The 16,496-nt window shown below is 41.9% G+C and overlaps 1 protein-coding gene across 18 annotated transcripts in view; it reads left to right on the top strand.

Moving 5' to 3' along the window:
- Nucleotides 1-16,496, top strand: part of FAT3 (FAT atypical cadherin 3) — a 428,155-nt gene that overhangs the window by 182,373 nt on the left and 229,286 nt on the right. The gene's annotated exons all lie outside the window — the stretch shown is intronic.

Raw genomic sequence — 16,496 nt, 5'->3', positions numbered from 1 at the left:
GGTGAGATTTCCAGTCCCAGAAGTGGTTAAAGGGGATTACACATACCTTAATCCTTCATTGTCCCCATGTTGTCTGTTTGTCCTAGTTTATCTCTGTCAGAGATTCACAAACAGGTTTAGGTTGGAAAGGACCTTTAAGCCTACCCAGCTCCAATCTCCTTCCATGGGCTGGTTGCCCTCCACCATCTCAGGATGCCCAGGGCCCATCCAACCTGTCCTTGAGCACCTCCAGGGACGGGGCATTCACAGCACAGTGGTTCCCAGTTTTCCCCTTTCCTTTATCGTTTCATACAGTGTGAAAATTCCCCTGCCACCAAATGCAGTGATGGAAGCTGCCGCAGCCACTGTAATGGAGACACCGTGCCCTGAATCTGCAGCTCACACCCCAAGAGCATCGTGACGAGGCCAACACAAACACATCTCTACTCATCCCATGGAAATTGAGATTTTCCTCACTAAATTTACGAAGCAAAGCGGTGGATCCAGAGAAGTAGTCACTATTTCTGCTTTGGCCTGAAATAACGAGTGATGATAATTAATTTGCTGTCAGGCAGAGCTCCATTACAAAAGTTTAAATCCTGAATCACTGAAGTTTGGCACAATGCTGAGGAGCAAGATCCTGAAAGTGCAGCTGGAAGTGTGTGCATTAGCAGCGACAAGACTTGAAGTGCACATTCCCCTGTATAGCGGGTGCGCAATCCATACGTCTGTGTGTGTGCTGTGCAAGGCTGAGTCATTGGTATTGCCCTTTTGCCAAGGAATTGAGGCTGAGAAAATGCAACAGGCCTGAAAAATATGCCTGTCAGTGGGCCACAGGAATAAGGCATAGCAATGATGACTATCAGGTGTATGGGGTGGCTTCACGCCAGAGGGGAGAGATGGATGAAGACAGCGGAATGGGTAGGGGACAAAGGCTGGAAGGCTCCAAAGTGACTAAAAGAGAAGGAGTGATTTTTCGTGGGTGTGCATGCTAAAAGTTCTGTGGGCTTCAAATGGGATAACCAGGCAGCAAAGTGAGAGCCAACAAGGGGGGAGTGTTCCCCTTGAGTGAGCACTACACTGCTCCACACCCATAGGCTGCTCTGCTCAGAGACCAAACAGGTTCCCAAACAGACTGAAGAGAGTCAGGGATAAAAGCCTTTCACGTGTCATTGCTTACAAAGGAACAGTTGTTTCTCATGGCTCAGGAAACCTCTAATTTTAGGTTGCCAGAAGCTGATAAGCTCTGCCTGGGGAGGCGTCCCCGTAGCCTTATAGCTTGATGTTATAAGGAATAGCACAACTGCAAGCTTGTGCTGGTTCAGCCCAGCAGTCCTGGGATCTGCTGCTTTGCTGAATTACTCCTGGCAAATATTATTAGAAAGTTTTGAAGAGACCTTGTTTTAATATAACTGTAATTAGAACCCACAACTCTTTCAAACTCTTGTTTGGAAGTAGGTCAGTTTGCTCTTACTTTTCTTGAAGGGCTTTTTTTTTTTTTTTTTTTTCCTTTTTCATGTTTCAGATGTAGGCTGAGTTGCCATCTGCCTTTTCTTGGCAGAGCAGAGGAGCAGAAGATAGAATGTATAAGATATAATTGGGCTAATATTAATCATTTCTCTCACGTGAAGTAAGGCACTGGCAACTACCCATGACCATGTTTCTGGGTCCTCTACACAGAATCATCTTTCTGTGGTTGCTCTCAAGCCTGGAAAACAAGCCTGCATAGCTCCTGCTACATCCCCAAGGCAATTCTGCCTTTGGTCCAGCTCTCTGAGTTTCTTTCCCTATGGCAGCTGGAACCTTGGTGAGCAGCGATACCTTCCTCTTCTGTAAAGTGAGACAGAAGAAATATCTCCATGGTCCTTTGTGTTAATGGTTCTGCCCATCAGAGAGTAATTGCTAACCACATTAGGTTTTATTTTGAGAAATCTGCATTTAAGTTATCAGAAGAAAAATAAAATTGGATAAGATGCCTCTTCTTTTGCTGTTGGTTGTTCCAGGCTTCCTGCCATAAGTTTTTCTGACTCTAATACAAACCCTTCTTATTATAGCTTCCCCTTTGAATTGTTTTCTTTCTTTTATCTGCTTATGTTTGTGTGTGTGCTTTTAAAAGCTTGCAGATGGTTTTTCCTCACCTCAGTGGCAGAGCTAGCCAGGTTTTTGAGTTTTTCTCTGAGTTTTTGGCTGAAAAGAAAGGCCTGAAGGAATAGTAGGCTGTTTCTCAGTCCAAGGAATGGGGGAGATGGGCCTTTGGAAGCAGATAGAAACAAAAAGAGGTTCAGTAGCAAAGGATAAGACAGCAAGAGCCATGGACTGTCAAGACTGTACGAAATGAGGGGCTTCTACAATTGCTACAGTTGTAGTTTACAAGAAAGCAAAGTGCCTTAAGTACAACATTACCATTGTTTTTCATGATACTTCCCTACTGGCAGATATTGCTGTAGGACACAACATTGAGTATCTGTTATATTTTAATATTTTTGAGGTCAGCTATTTGTTGATGGCACACATTTATTCTTTGCTTTCCCATGCGTTTCATCGCAGCTGGACAGTGCAGCCTGAAAGGCTGGTTGGTGATTAAGACTCAAACCAGATAGTAAAGTTTATGGGTGTGAAAGCTGATAGCACACAGCATGGGATTGGGTGTGTGGAAAAGTCCACATCTTGGCTCAAGCTGTACAATCCATTTAGGTGCACGTATTACTTCTCTGGACGTAACTTGTATTTTGTCTAGTTTTTCAATGCACGGACAGCTTAAATTTTGGTTTACATGATGCCTTAATGAAATAACCCATCTTTCACTGACACTGAAAGGAAAGAAGGGAAAAAGAATAATCAGTGGCTTCTAATGTGATTGTGGAGATGAGAGCTTGGAAGGTATTTATGTGTACTCTCACCTGTGTTTGAAGAACTGCTGAGGGAGCACTAGTGGTGGAAGTACAGGAGAAAATACTTTATGGTGAGAAATCTGAAAATCGTGTAGTTTATTTTCTGTAGTCCATTAAGGCAAATAAGTGGTGATGGTTGAATGAGATGAAAACCTTCACCCAGTGACAGTGCTGTCCAACATGGAATCTTCACTGCCATAGAGAAAGAGGAGAAATAGAAAGAGCCAAAGAAGGGAAAATTGTGGGCTGATAACCTGAGGTTGTATGTCAGCACTCCATTTGAAGCCCAAGTGGGAACAGCCATTGGAACAGCCTTAAAGGAGTATATGACCTGCATAGACCAGGTTATGTTTGGTCAGGAGGCTGTGTTACACCTCAGTCTGTTTAGGACATTCACTGGTCCTTGTAGACCCTAAAAACTGGTATTATGCACCGTTATCAATTTTACATATGGATAATCCACATTTGTTAGACACAGGTCGTGGTTATGATGCTGTTTCGCTGGAGAAAAATGTCAAAATTAGTAAGTAGTATCTGAGTGTGATGGCTTTGTACCAAATTTCTTTGGGAAGTTTTCCCATGGTCTTCTATTTTTAATACAGATGCAGATTCAGGCTTTGGTGATTTGTCTGTCTGCCAGATAAAGGTTGTTGAAAGGAGCCTCGTGATAAAAGTTAAGGCCATTTTAAAATTGTTTTGCAATAGGCTATGGTTATTCGTTTATTCTTTGAGTTGTACGAAGTAATGCCAATGGTAGAAAAATAAGCAATGTGTGACTTAACCACTTGAGAGAGACCTGAGGTAAAGACCTCTAGTACTACACATAGGTGACTGAATGAACAGTACTGTCCTTTCTGTACCGGTGTATTACATAAATATTGTGGTGTTGAGTTTCATTTCTAGCAGTAGAATAAGTTTTTTGCAGCGTTTTGTATATTGCGATGAGAGTGAACCCATATAGGAAACAGATGTCAGAAGTAGGGAATGGTGCAGTCTGTATTTTCTGAGAAAAAAAATGAGTTTGCTTGGACACACTGCAGCCTTTGAAGTGAGATAGGGACTTCACAAAGCAAAATAGACATAAACAGACACATTAAAAGGTGATTCAACTTCAAATAAGGGTTTCCTAAGAGTCACAGAATCAAAGTAACTTGAATTTTCTTTGTGTTCTGCAAAGGGATAATTTAAAACATGTTCCAAAATGAATGTTTTATTAAAAAGGAGTTAAGGATGAGAGTATGTGTAAGTATTTTTGGGCTAGGCACATTACAGGGATATTGCAATTATTCCAAAACAAACTTAATAAATGCAGTACATGGGGAGTTAAGGTTAACCTTATGAAAAATCAAACATGTTAAGGAATGGAAATGCATGGTCAATTCACACAAAAGAAATCTTAACTGTTCTGTACTGAGGTCATGTAATATCTCTATAATTATTGTGAGTGAATAATAGGGTTTTATTCTTTCAAAAAGTCCTGGAACAGATTAAATTGGTCTTTTAAATAATGTTTTCTTCTTTAGTTGTGCCTACGGGATGAAGATGTGGTTAGAGAAGGGTCTGAAGGAGGTTGCTACCAACCCATTTTCAATTGATTTTAACTTGTGAAATGACAAATGACCCTACTGGAGAGTTCTCAGAAAATGCTGACTGAACTTCCTCTTATACGGGGAAGATGTGGAAGTGGAAGATGCAGCTGCAACCTGGCACATCTCTGCTTTACACCAAACTTGGCTGGAAATAAAGCCCCGTTCCTTGGGCTAAGGGGGATTTGGGCCTGCTTCAAGGCTGCTTTAGTGGATTTAGTGGCAGCAAGGCACTTCACGACACTCCTTTAAGAACATCAACAGTGCACGATGCCGAGTCCACCATATGTTCATGTTTAATAGCAGTTTACAAGTCTGTGAATTTTGCCTACGGGATGTCTAAAGACTCTGGGGTCATGTAAATTGAAACAATGCAAAGTTTATTGTGCATTTAACTTAATTTAAATACCTAGAAACAAGCACAGGGGGATTCTTACCAGTTGCAGTTATTGGTTTTAATAAATACTGTTGTAATTGAATGTGATTTAATAAAAACAGTTTATTTCCAGCCTTTTGGAGTGGGATTGAGACTCTCTGAGGGGAAGACAACAGAAGGGGGTTAATAGGAGTAATTTTTATGTTAACTTGCTTGGTCATGTTGAGCCGCTTCGAGAAGTAGGTGGGCATTTGGCTTCGTTCACATTGTCAGTGAAGCAAACATTTAAACTTGGCAGGGACAGAAAGGTCTATGCTGAGAAGGAGGTTGCTGCTTCCCTCTGTAAGCTGAAATGTGCCCTGTGGAATGGCCTGTGGGAGCCAGGAGGAGGCTGCTTCATTCGTTGGCCAGTATTACATAGGAATTAGTTGTTTGATCTGCTGTGAACTGACATGATTTCATCTAACATAATCTGTTTGTGCTCAAAATCCCTGCTGAAGTTAGATGCAAGGTTAGGATGAATGCCAATAAAGGTAGGGTCTCAGCCCCTAAGGATGGCTGCACACCTGGCCATCTGCAGAGCCATTTCTGTGCAAAGCAGTCACCACAATTCTACAGCATTTAAATAGACACAAAAATTAACATAGTTAAAAGTTATTGGTTGTGGATTCAGAGGCAGATTATAAACCTGGAGATATGCCTGTGATTCCTGTGTGTTGTTTTACAAGCAAATTCCCTAAAGTCATCACCAGCTTCAGCAAATCTGTGTTGTGTTACTTTTACCCAGCTCGTTCTATTGGAAACACCTGGGTGAAGCTAACAGTTATCTGGCACTGGTTTGATATTCAGCATCTAAAGAAACATCCACTTATTTATTTGGTATTTCGGGATCAGAATAAAGGTTTTCAACATGGTGTCACTGCTGAGGAAACCAATTTTTAAGGCATGATTCAAAGGTCACTAATGAATTTTGACTTTAGAGATGCCACCAGATAAGTAAAAAGGGTCTGTGACACAGCATTTCTGATATATATATATTTTATGCTGTGGATTTTCTGACGGAATCTTTATTTTGCTTAAAATTGAGAGGGTATAACACAGATGGGTGTAATGTTCCAGATTATCATCACAAGGACCTTGTATACCTGATGAAGGATCATGATGAGAAAGGAGCTACTTGTGCTTGGGGAGAGGCCAGGAAAGATCTAGCACTGTGGCTATCATATGGGATTGTTACCTTTTGCTCAGCTTTGGAAAGTAATAGATACGGTTTGTAAAGTGTAACAGTAATTTCTGCTTTGATGAGGGCTCCAATTACTGTGATTTTATCTTACAGTGTTTGATTGTGTAATCTTTAGAAAACCATTTAGACATGCTGAAGCATTAGCACCAGGTGTACGGTACCATGAAATCTGTTATAAAACAGCTGTTAGCAGCGCATTTGCCAAGTATCTCTAAATAATTGAAAGATGCATTTAAGAAAATGCTTTTTATTTATGCGCTATCGCCCTGTGAGCTTTGTGTTCGGCAGCCTCTCAGTCCTTTAACAGCTTGCTGAGACCTCTGAGTGAAATGTAATGCTCTTGTAGGCATGAATCACAGAATTGCAGAATCATGGGGGTTGGAAGGGATCTCAAGAGATCATGGAGTCCAACCCCCTGCTAAAGCAATAGGTTGCACAGGTAGGTGTCCAAATGGGCCTTAAATAACTCCATGGAAAGAGACTCCACAATCTCTCTGGGCAACCTGTCTCAGCGCTCCATCACCTTTACCATAAGGAAGTTCTTCCACATGTTAGTACAGAACTTCCTGTGTTCAAGTTTTAGGCCACTGCTCCTGGTCCTATCCCACCAGACCACCGAGAAGAGTCTGGTCTCATTCATCTGCCTCTCATCTCCCTTCAGGTATTTATAAACATTTGTCAGATCCCTTCTGAGTCTTCCATTCCCCGGGTTGAACAGACTCAGGTTACTAAGTCTCATATGGTTTCCTCTCTTAATGTGGGACATGCTCCAGGCCCTTTATCATCTTCGTGGCCCTCCACTGGACTCCTTCTAGCAGATCCATGTCTTTTTTGAACTGGGGAGCCCAGAACTGAATATAGTCTAAATGTGGCCTCATTAGGGCAGAGTAGAGGGGGAGGATCACCTCTCTCAGTGTGCTGGCCATGCTTTTTTTAATGCCCCCCAGGATACCATTGGTCTTTTTGACCACAGGGGCACACTGCAGGCTCATGGCCAACCTGGACACCCCAGGACCTTCTCCACATTACTCCTCTCCAGCAAGTCATCCTCTAACCTGTACTGGTGCATGCTGCTATTCCTCCCCATGAAGCCTTGTTATTGAATGTCATTCAGTGGGTCTGGCAGGAATATTCTGTGGAGTATGACCACCAGTTTGGTAGAGCCTTGTCAAATGGGGTTTTGGGTGGCTGGAGCAGGCAGCGCTGCTGACCAAGTTTGTACTTAGTGGTCGTGTCACTTTACCAGACTTTCATAAGCCGTATCTTACCAGAAAAAGATATCTCTTGCTTCACTGTTGTGCCTTCATCACATCATTGATTTTTGGCAGTACGCACATGTTCAAGGATGAAGCAAAAGATCAATATTTCCTTAAAAATCTCTGCTGAACATGTTATGGACTCACTAAGAATTGAAACCACTGCCGTTGAACCAGACTGATGCATTAGTTTCACAAAAACAAGGTCAAATATTCCACTAGTACATACATGAACTATATGATATATTCTCTATGTGGCCCAAGGCAATTCCTCTTCACTCACCAGGCAAGCCACAAGGTTGGACACCCATGTCATATGGGCTGCAAAGTGCCGGGTGCCCTCTTTTTCCTTGACCTGTGCTCACAAGGAACAAGGGACCAGAGTTTGCGGAGCTGGCTTAGAAACATAGAAGTAAATCCAAGGTCTGAAAACATCACAGAACATGAATAGGGGAATATTTGATAATAACTTAATACATATTGTCCTTTGACAAAGCTCTTACCCCTATGATGGCCTGTGAATACTGCATTATCCTGGAATAAAAACAAGATTCAAGATAAAAGCAAAGAAGCAGGCTCTATTAACACTAAAGAGCCTCTGCAGATTTCACTATCTGGGCCAGCTTCTTTGTATCTTCCTCCCTCAGCGAGTCCACGTCGTTACACATTTCATCAGATGATAGAAAATTTAGTCTTTACAACTTCCTCATTTCTCTCCCATCATTTATTATTTAACCCACTAAAGCATTTTATGCCTTGCAAGGTGTCATGAAAAATCAGGCTGATTCCTATAAATATTGTTTTAGGAAGCTTCTACACTTCTGCCCTTGTTTTTATTGTCCTTCATTGCTGAGTATTACTTAAGCTTTAATGCCTGTTTAGCACAAAATTATGTACCTGTGTATGCTGGGTTTCAACTATGGATCCAATTCCCCTAAGTTAAAACTCTCTGCGTGTAACTGTGTTGGTTCAATCGCATCAATGTGCATTGGCTTCTTTGTTTGCAGCTTCTTATTTCCTGTGGCAGATCTCAGTGCTGAGATCGTTACTTTAGGAATAAAAAATAAATTGTATGGTTGCAAAAGTAGTTTTACACAAAGCCCCCGCTCTGATTTGTAGCTCTCAGTGGCAGGAAGTGCTGTGCATAGCACTTGTCTTTTACATTTCAGTTAATTAAAAGAATAGGAGGAACACAGCATGACCCAACCTCTGCTTAAGGAAAGTTTATCCGCTCTCTTCAGGATGTCATTTTTTTCCTAGGTTTGATCCCCAAACTGATACATTGGAAATGTTTTATGTATGCTGTTTTACTGAGATACGGAGACCTGGGGCAGAGCCATGATTTCCATCTTCCCAGCCTGAATTTGGCAATATTTCAGCCCTCTGCCTTTACACCAAGGATGCAGTGACCAGAATCAGGAATAAGAATGTGCCCGTGATTGACATTAAAGATGGCCAAGGCAGATGGTGCTGTATGGGGCCCCTGTTATCTGAAGTGCCAGGTAGGCAGAGCTGTGTATTTATAACTGAAAGCATAAAATGGATTATAGTGGAAAAGAGCGGAGTGTGGAAGAGGGAGTAGAAAGTAGAGATTATTTTAGGCACTTGGAATGAATCTTTCATCAGAACCTTGGAATGAAAATCCAAAGATGTGAAAGGTAGTGTGGATTGAGGCCAATAAACTGAGGTTTATCAGTTTTAGTGGGTTTAAATTAATCTTAATGCAGACAGAGAATTTCCAATAAATTATATTAAAAAAAAAACCCAACAACAACTCATGATGGTTCACTTCATGCAAGATAAATAATAGGAAGGGAAGCTTTTCTGCTGATAAGATGGCAGGTATAGAATAATCCTGAAGATACCTTTATGCACTGTGCTTTGGTTATGCAGCCTAAATATTTATTGAAGCCACAGACTGTAAGACTTCTGCTTGTTTCCAGGTGAGTGCCATTGGAGAATCTAAAAAACCCACATGTTAAGTAAGGTGTGGGTTTTTTGACCACATTAATTTGATTCATTTGGTGACTCCAGGTTCCATTTAGGGGAGGAGGAGGTGGAGGAGGCCCAGACAGATATGTCTGGGACAGGGAAATGGTTCTCTGTCTGAGAATAGCACCTGGAGCTCCTGCACCTCGTGAAATAACTATGGCAATAATCAGTGTTATTTTCTGATTGTAAGGATGTTTTGGGCTGTACTTTGAGACAGAAGTCTTTCGATGTAAAATAGTAAATAAAAGGTGTTGTAGGCAAGCAGTTTATAGCATAGGGCCTCCATCATGTTGATTTATCATTTCTTACTGAACTGATGTAAAATGTAGGAGGAGGACTTTATGCATGGAGGCAGGATGGGGTCTCATTGAGAGCATCTCAGGGGCTGCCAGGTGGGGATCCAAATGAGAAGATTATTTCTCAAAGAAAATGTTTTGGAAGTTTTTGGAAGCTATTTTTTCCCTTCTGCAGGATTCCCCTCTATGCAGTGTATGCAGAAGGATTTGGGAGGTGGCAGAGAGGCTTTCTGCTATACTCTGCTTTTTCCCATTCTTTTCAAGCAATGATGCAGTGGGACAAAGGATCATAAGCTTAAAAATATTTTCTGATAGTTTTCCCCCAAACCTCTTGTTGTTGCCCTCAGGAAGGTTCTTAGCCAGGCAGTTCACACCCAATGGCCAGTCCTTTCCCAATGTTTTTCCCAATGACAATGTGGTAGGTGTTGCTCTTTTTATTGCAATACCTGCAGGTAAAATGAAGGGGTAAGTTTTGTATCGCAGGACTGCATTCAGTGCTCTTTGGCAAACCTACTCAGAAACTGTAAATTTGTGCCCCCCAGCCCAGACTTGGAGTTTTCCATAAGGTTTCATGAGCTTTCCTGTATGTTGAGCTTCCTTTCTGTGCACCATTGGGAGACCCCAGCACAAAAAGCTGCCATAAGTACTCATCTCTCTTTTCTCCCTACCTGGAGATGAGTTCACTTAGAAAGCTCCTTTCTTTTCTACAGCTTCTATTTCCATGATGAATATTTCAAGAGAATCTGTACAAAACAAGGGTACATTTTAACTGAAAAGCTCTCCTAGCTTGTCTGAACCATGCACCGTTATCCTGTTTTCTGAACTGCACTTGTTCAGCATCACTGCTGCTTAGGGGCAGATTGCACACAGGATCTTCACCATCACAGAAGCTTTTTCCCCATCCCTCCATAGCTCTAGGAGTTGAACTTTTCTGACACAGCTGAGTTTTGTCTACGGTAGAGACAAAATCTTCAGTGCCACTTTATCCAGAGACCTTTGGTTTAGGATGGCAGGATGCTTTATTTAACAATCATTCTATTTTTACTGAAATATCCATATGACAGAGCATGTACATGCATATGTCCTTGTCCCTACGGACTTTCCATTAAGGAAAAAAAGTGCAGAGAGCCAAATGCAGGGACTGAATAACTGGCATGGTTTCCCTTGAAATTTCCTCCTCTTCTATTAACCTTTCTACCACAACTACTTTTGTATTTCTGGTCTTAATTAGAATTTTGAGTGGAGCTGTGGAAGGAGTGTATCTATCCCCCAGTTGATTCCTCCATCTGATTTGGCATCCAGAAATACGTTTCTTAGGAATTAATTATAATTGCTTTTGATGGAAAGCCAAATTTTTTCATGGTTAACTGTTAATTCTTAGCTCGTTTAACATGTGATTAAGTAATGATGATAATAAGCTCAAATATAGGCTTTCTGTATGTTTGTGATTTGTATGTTTGTGTTTGCTGTTTCGGACTCTGCATGGTCACGTGGAAGTGGTCAGCACAGGCATGTGGAGCTGGAGCTAGAGAAGCTGCGGAGTTGATTATCAGTGGCTGAAATGGCCAGTTTTATGACTGCTTGGCTGGTTTTTAGTTTATTCTGTAGCATGGTTTTCCTCAGCTTCATTCAGAACAGAAAATCAGAGAATCATAGAATCACTTGAGTTGGAAGGGCGGTCTTAAAAGTCATTTGATCCAACCCTCCTGGAATGAACAGGGACACCTACAGCTCCATCAGGTGCTCAGAGCCCCATCCAGCCTGACCTTAAGTGTCTCCAGAGATGGAGCATCCACCATCTCTCTGGGCAACCTGTGCCAGTGCCTCACCACACATATTGTAATAAGCTTATTCCTTATATCCAATTAGAATTTGAAGAAGTGCAGTGCTATGGCTTCCTTCTTTCTCTCTTCCATAAAAAGTCACTTTTGTCTCTTTCTTCTTTTTCTTTTTCTCTATAAGCTTTTGGTGCACCTGCTTTTCCAGTTTCCAACAGCAACTCCTAGTGCCACTGACTGTGTTTTTAATCCTCATCCTTCTCATGGCAGCCATTAGTAGAGTCATACAGGTTCTTCAAGACAGGTTAAAACATCTATTAGACACTTTATAACTTAGCAGCTGGAATTATTTGTGACTGTCAGGGAAAAGCCTTTACTGGGTGATTTCATTCTGAAAACTGACTTTGTAAAAAGAGACTTGTAGCTGTCCAAGTACATTTCTTTGTCAAATTCACTAAGCTTGCAAGTGGGAAAGTACTTTCCCCTGCCAGCTTTAAAATGCACCCCAGTGCCAATCAATATCGGGATTGTTTTCAGTTGAGACTGGCAGTTTGACACAGCCGTGATGCCTGTGAGTAAAGATGACAAAGGCTTTTCTTTAGCTCAGTGAGTGGGGCCGTGCGTAGGTTCTACCTCTGAGATGGGAGTATTGCCCCCAGCCTCATCATAAATAGACATGAAGTAGGTAGAAGATGTCCTGTTAATGTCAGACACTCATCTTTGCTCTTAACTCAGGCAGTGGGATATCTAGAAACACATCACAGTGCAACACGAATGGAGTGAGTACAAGAAGTGCTGTATGGGTAAGTGCAAATATAAATTGCAGCTTATTAGGAGGAGATGCTGCTGGGAAGGAGGCAGGGAAAACAAAGCTTCTGCACATCTCCAGAGCACGTCTAACAGGGAAATGCCTGCAAAAAGCTGGAGTGCAAACTAATGGCTTCAATTCAGCCATCCAAAGTGGTCGCTTTATCTGCTGGGCATAAAGCTCCACCTTTGATCCTCTTGCTGCCAAAGGAGGAGCCACCATACAGAGACATGACATAAAAAATAGTGAAAGAAGGGGGGGATTTGAGACTTGTTTAGAGATTTTACCATTGCTGGTAGCACAGTGAGGAACACACAAGGAGCGCAGAGAGCTCCTATAGTCTGTCATAGCTGTGAATAGTCACACAGGTGCCATGCTGCAGGGGGTCAGTGGTTTTGACAACTGGAAGGTAAGAAAGCCTAAATCATGTCTGGATCCCGGATATGGTGAATTAACAAATCTCATTAAAACTGAAATGGAATGATTGTGAATAATAGGAACCTGAATTAGCTTTGAATTGGAGTTTCAGTGCAAGTCATCATCTTCAGGGAGGCAAAGAAGGGGAGCGAAAACATGCTGATTTTCCCTGAGTTCAGGCATTTGTGGTTCAGTGCCTGTGCAGGGAAGGGTTGTACAGAACCGTGCCTGCTTCCTCCTGCCAGCAGTGGACACAGCATCCCTGTTCCACCCGCAGGGCCCCTCGGGGTAAGGCTCTAGGGAGCAATTATTGAGTCTCCTGGCAATTGCTTCATCTCCTATGTGCACTCTTTTAGGCTTCCTCATTTGCACACATGCTACTGGTTTATTTATTGCAGTGTAATTGCTTGCTGTGTTTGTACTGATTTTCAAAGCCCACGTAAATGATCCCGCTCAACTCAATCTGCTCCAGTAAATACCTATTCCACTGCATTGTCTGTCACCTTGAATGTCCTTTATCACTGAAGCAATTTGATTCTTCTCTCAGCTTTTCTTGTTTATCTTCCTATTCCTTCTTTAACCACTTCAGGCCAGTGAGCTTCCCCTTATGGGGTTTTTCTCCCTTTGTACTTTCTGTCCTTTTTCCCATCTCGTCCCCCAGACCAAAGAGAAGAATCTTCCCCTCACCGTGCCATTCCTAACTTATTTTATTTTTGATAGATAAGAAAAAATGATTTGTGTTCATGATATTATATTTATCTGTTCATGGGCCCCATCCCCCTGCTCTTTGGCAAGGTCACTAGTATCTCTTCTTAGTCACTGTCATCTTGATCACCATCTTCCTGATCCATAAAGGTCAACTTTCAATTTGGAATACTGAGTTCTCCTGGTTTACTGCTCTCTCTTCCAGCTCCCTGACTTACTCCTTATTGCCTAACTCCCACCATCATAATTATTGGTGTTGTAAGTTTTCTCCTCTCTGGTGACAACAACAGAATGTGTCAGAATGGTATGAAGTTATGCCAGGGGAGCATCAGGCTGGGTGGATAGGGAAGGATTATTCACCAGAGGACATGGAATGGGCTCTTCTGGGCAGCTGACACAGCACCAAGGGGATGGAGTTCAAGAAGCATTTGGTCTACACACTCAGACATTGGGTTTGAATGTTGGGTGTTTCTGTGTAGAGCACAGAATTAGACAAATGATCTTTGTGGGTCCCTTCCAACTCTGGATATTCTGTGATTCTATGGCTACTTTTCTAAAAGTATTTTTGAAAGTTCTTACTTTTATGACTTCTCTCTGGCTTTCTTAACTCTATCTGTCGCTTCTTCAGTAGTGACTTTTAAGACTTGTGCACATAGATCTTGGTAGTACATCACAGCCTGGCCTCTGGCCTATGCTATTTATTTATGATGAGGGTTGGACAGGTGTATAGTTCCTTTGTCCTTCAGTGATTCAGTAAGGAAAGCATCACAAGATACCACAGACATCAGCTGTAGGTACAGCACTTTGCAGAAGGTACTGATGTGCTCCCTTTTTTTTTTTCCAGAGGCACAGTACACATCATAAAAAGAAAGGGAGAGGAAGGAAGATCAGTTGGCTTGCCACTGGGCATTAGAGATGGTACTACCCAAAACCACTTTAATCTCACAATAAAAGGCATTTTTATAGTGTCTCTTGGTGATAAGAAGATAGCTTCTCTTGAGTTAATAAACTTTAATTAAAGCATCAGAAAATGATGTTTAAAAAAAAAAAAAAAAGTGTTTTACTCATAGTCATTGTCAGCCTTAAGTCAAGGAGAGAAATTTAGCTAGCAAAGTTGGGACAGAATTTTTCTTTGGGGTCTCCAAATTCATTACAGAAAAATTGAACTGAGACCTTTGGTAGAGGCTGATATGATGCAATAAGGAATTGCTTGAAATGAAGCAAAGTCAGCTTTCATTCAGCATCCTCCAGATAGGAGATGCTTTTTATTGGCTGTTTCCTTTGGGAGCGTGCTCATTACAGTAACCATCAAAATAGGAATTCTTCTTCTGGAGGCACTGCTTATGTTTGCTATCTGGCTGTTCAGGGAATGAGATCTTTAATTAGCTCAGCATCTAAAGTATTACAGAGAATTTTCCTCCAACACTTCCTTTGTTGCTGGGGTCAATAAGTGCAGCTTTGTTGTCATTGTGGTTGTAATGATGTTGTCCTTGTCTATTCAGAGCATCCTATTTTCCCCTGTGAGCTCTTAGGACATATTTTTGTGTTCTGTAAACAGTATGAGAAATCATATCCTGAAGTTAGCAGTAAATACATATCAAGTAAGAAAAGTCGTCTGGCTGAAACAAGAAGAAACTGTGTCCAGTGTGTGCTATGGAGAAGTTCTGTTGTTTATGGCTTCTCTTACAAGTAACCTCTAAAACTTGAGGGTGAGATTCAGATTCCTTCAGAGGACATCAGAGGTTCTTTGTATCTTCAATTTCAAGCTACAATTTCATGGAACGTTTGCTTAGAGGTTATTGTGATTGTCCTACTGGAAACACAAGCAAATAGTCTTTGTGGGGCTGTGTGTGCTATTCGTCTGTCAGTGCAATAAAAGACAAGTCAAACTGCTTGTTTCTTATCACTGGGCAGAGCTTAGAGAGGTATGCTAGAATAAGATAAGAATTGACCTTGTTTTCACCTAGGTGCTGTGGAAATGTAGTTTGGATTTCTCAAATGGAAGATGTGAAGGGATGATGTGGAGAGCTCAAAGGGCTGATCCAGGAGGGTGCAGTAGGAAGACATGGCTCTCTCCTGACTGAAGAATAAGGCAGTGGTGGTTTGGGGTGGGAATTCTTCTTTGCCCATGACAGATAAGTCTCCCTCTTGCCACTCTTGACTTACATCTAGAGCTGCTCTTTGGATCCCCCATGACCTTCTTCAGTCTTTGCTGTTCTGGCCACCTCACTTAACCCAGATTTCTTCCTTTGATATCACTTCAGCTTTCAGATCTGCCACTGTTTCCCTGGACTGGGAAAAACTCACAATTCTCCAAACATATCTGCCACTGCCAGGCAGCCCTTCTCCTTTTCTCTCCTACCCAAGCCCCTTATTCCTATTCTTTATGTTGGCTGCCTTCGTTTTCTCACTGCCAATTCTCTTTTCTCATTGAGATTCTTTCCTCTGTAGTCCATTGAGATGGCAGTTAACTAAACGCACAAATTATCACCTCCTGGCCAAATCCCAAAGCGTCATGCATGTCCTCGGCCTTGACTTGTTTTTGTATTCACTGCAGCTGACCCCCCTATCCCTTCAATTCAGTCTTTTCTCTGTAGCTCCTGGCAGCCATGATTGCTTTGCAGAATGGCTGGTGCCTCTTATCTCTGAAGTGTGTTGTTCAGTGACTGCCTTGGCAGCTGCACCTTCTCCATATCCCCCATCTTATATTTAGCCAGGCTGCAGCCTCCTTCACTATCCTGCCCTCTTTCTGTTCCTGATCACTTAGAAATTTAATGTGTTTTATTGCACTCGCTTCTCCTTCCGTGCTGACTGCTCAGAAATAATACCTTTTAATAAGGAAACTTCCACTCCTGTTGCAAAGGAAATTGCTATCTATTCCCATATACTCCCCACTAGTTCATTTGCAAGTGCTGCAATCAGCCTGTGTATTATCCCTTCCTGAAATTCTTATTTTTGACTTAGCATGGAAAGGTCATTAAAGGTTACTGTTAGATATTCCTTCTGCCGCACATAGAATCATATAATTATAGAATCATAGAATTGTTTGAGTTGGAAGCATCCCATAAAAGGTCATTTAGTCCAACCCCCTGCAAAGAAATGAGATGCCTACAGCTCCATCAGGTGCTCAGAGCCCCGTCCAGTCTGATCTTGTGTGTCTCCAGGGATG

This window comes from Coturnix japonica, chromosome 1 (assembly GCF_054131305.1).
Source record: "Coturnix japonica strain WE chromosome 1, WE-NBRP24, whole genome shotgun sequence".
In the NCBI taxonomy this organism is placed as follows: Eukaryota; Metazoa; Chordata; class Aves; order Galliformes; family Phasianidae; genus Coturnix; species Coturnix japonica.
This window is presented reverse-complemented; position numbering and strand designations above follow the sequence as displayed.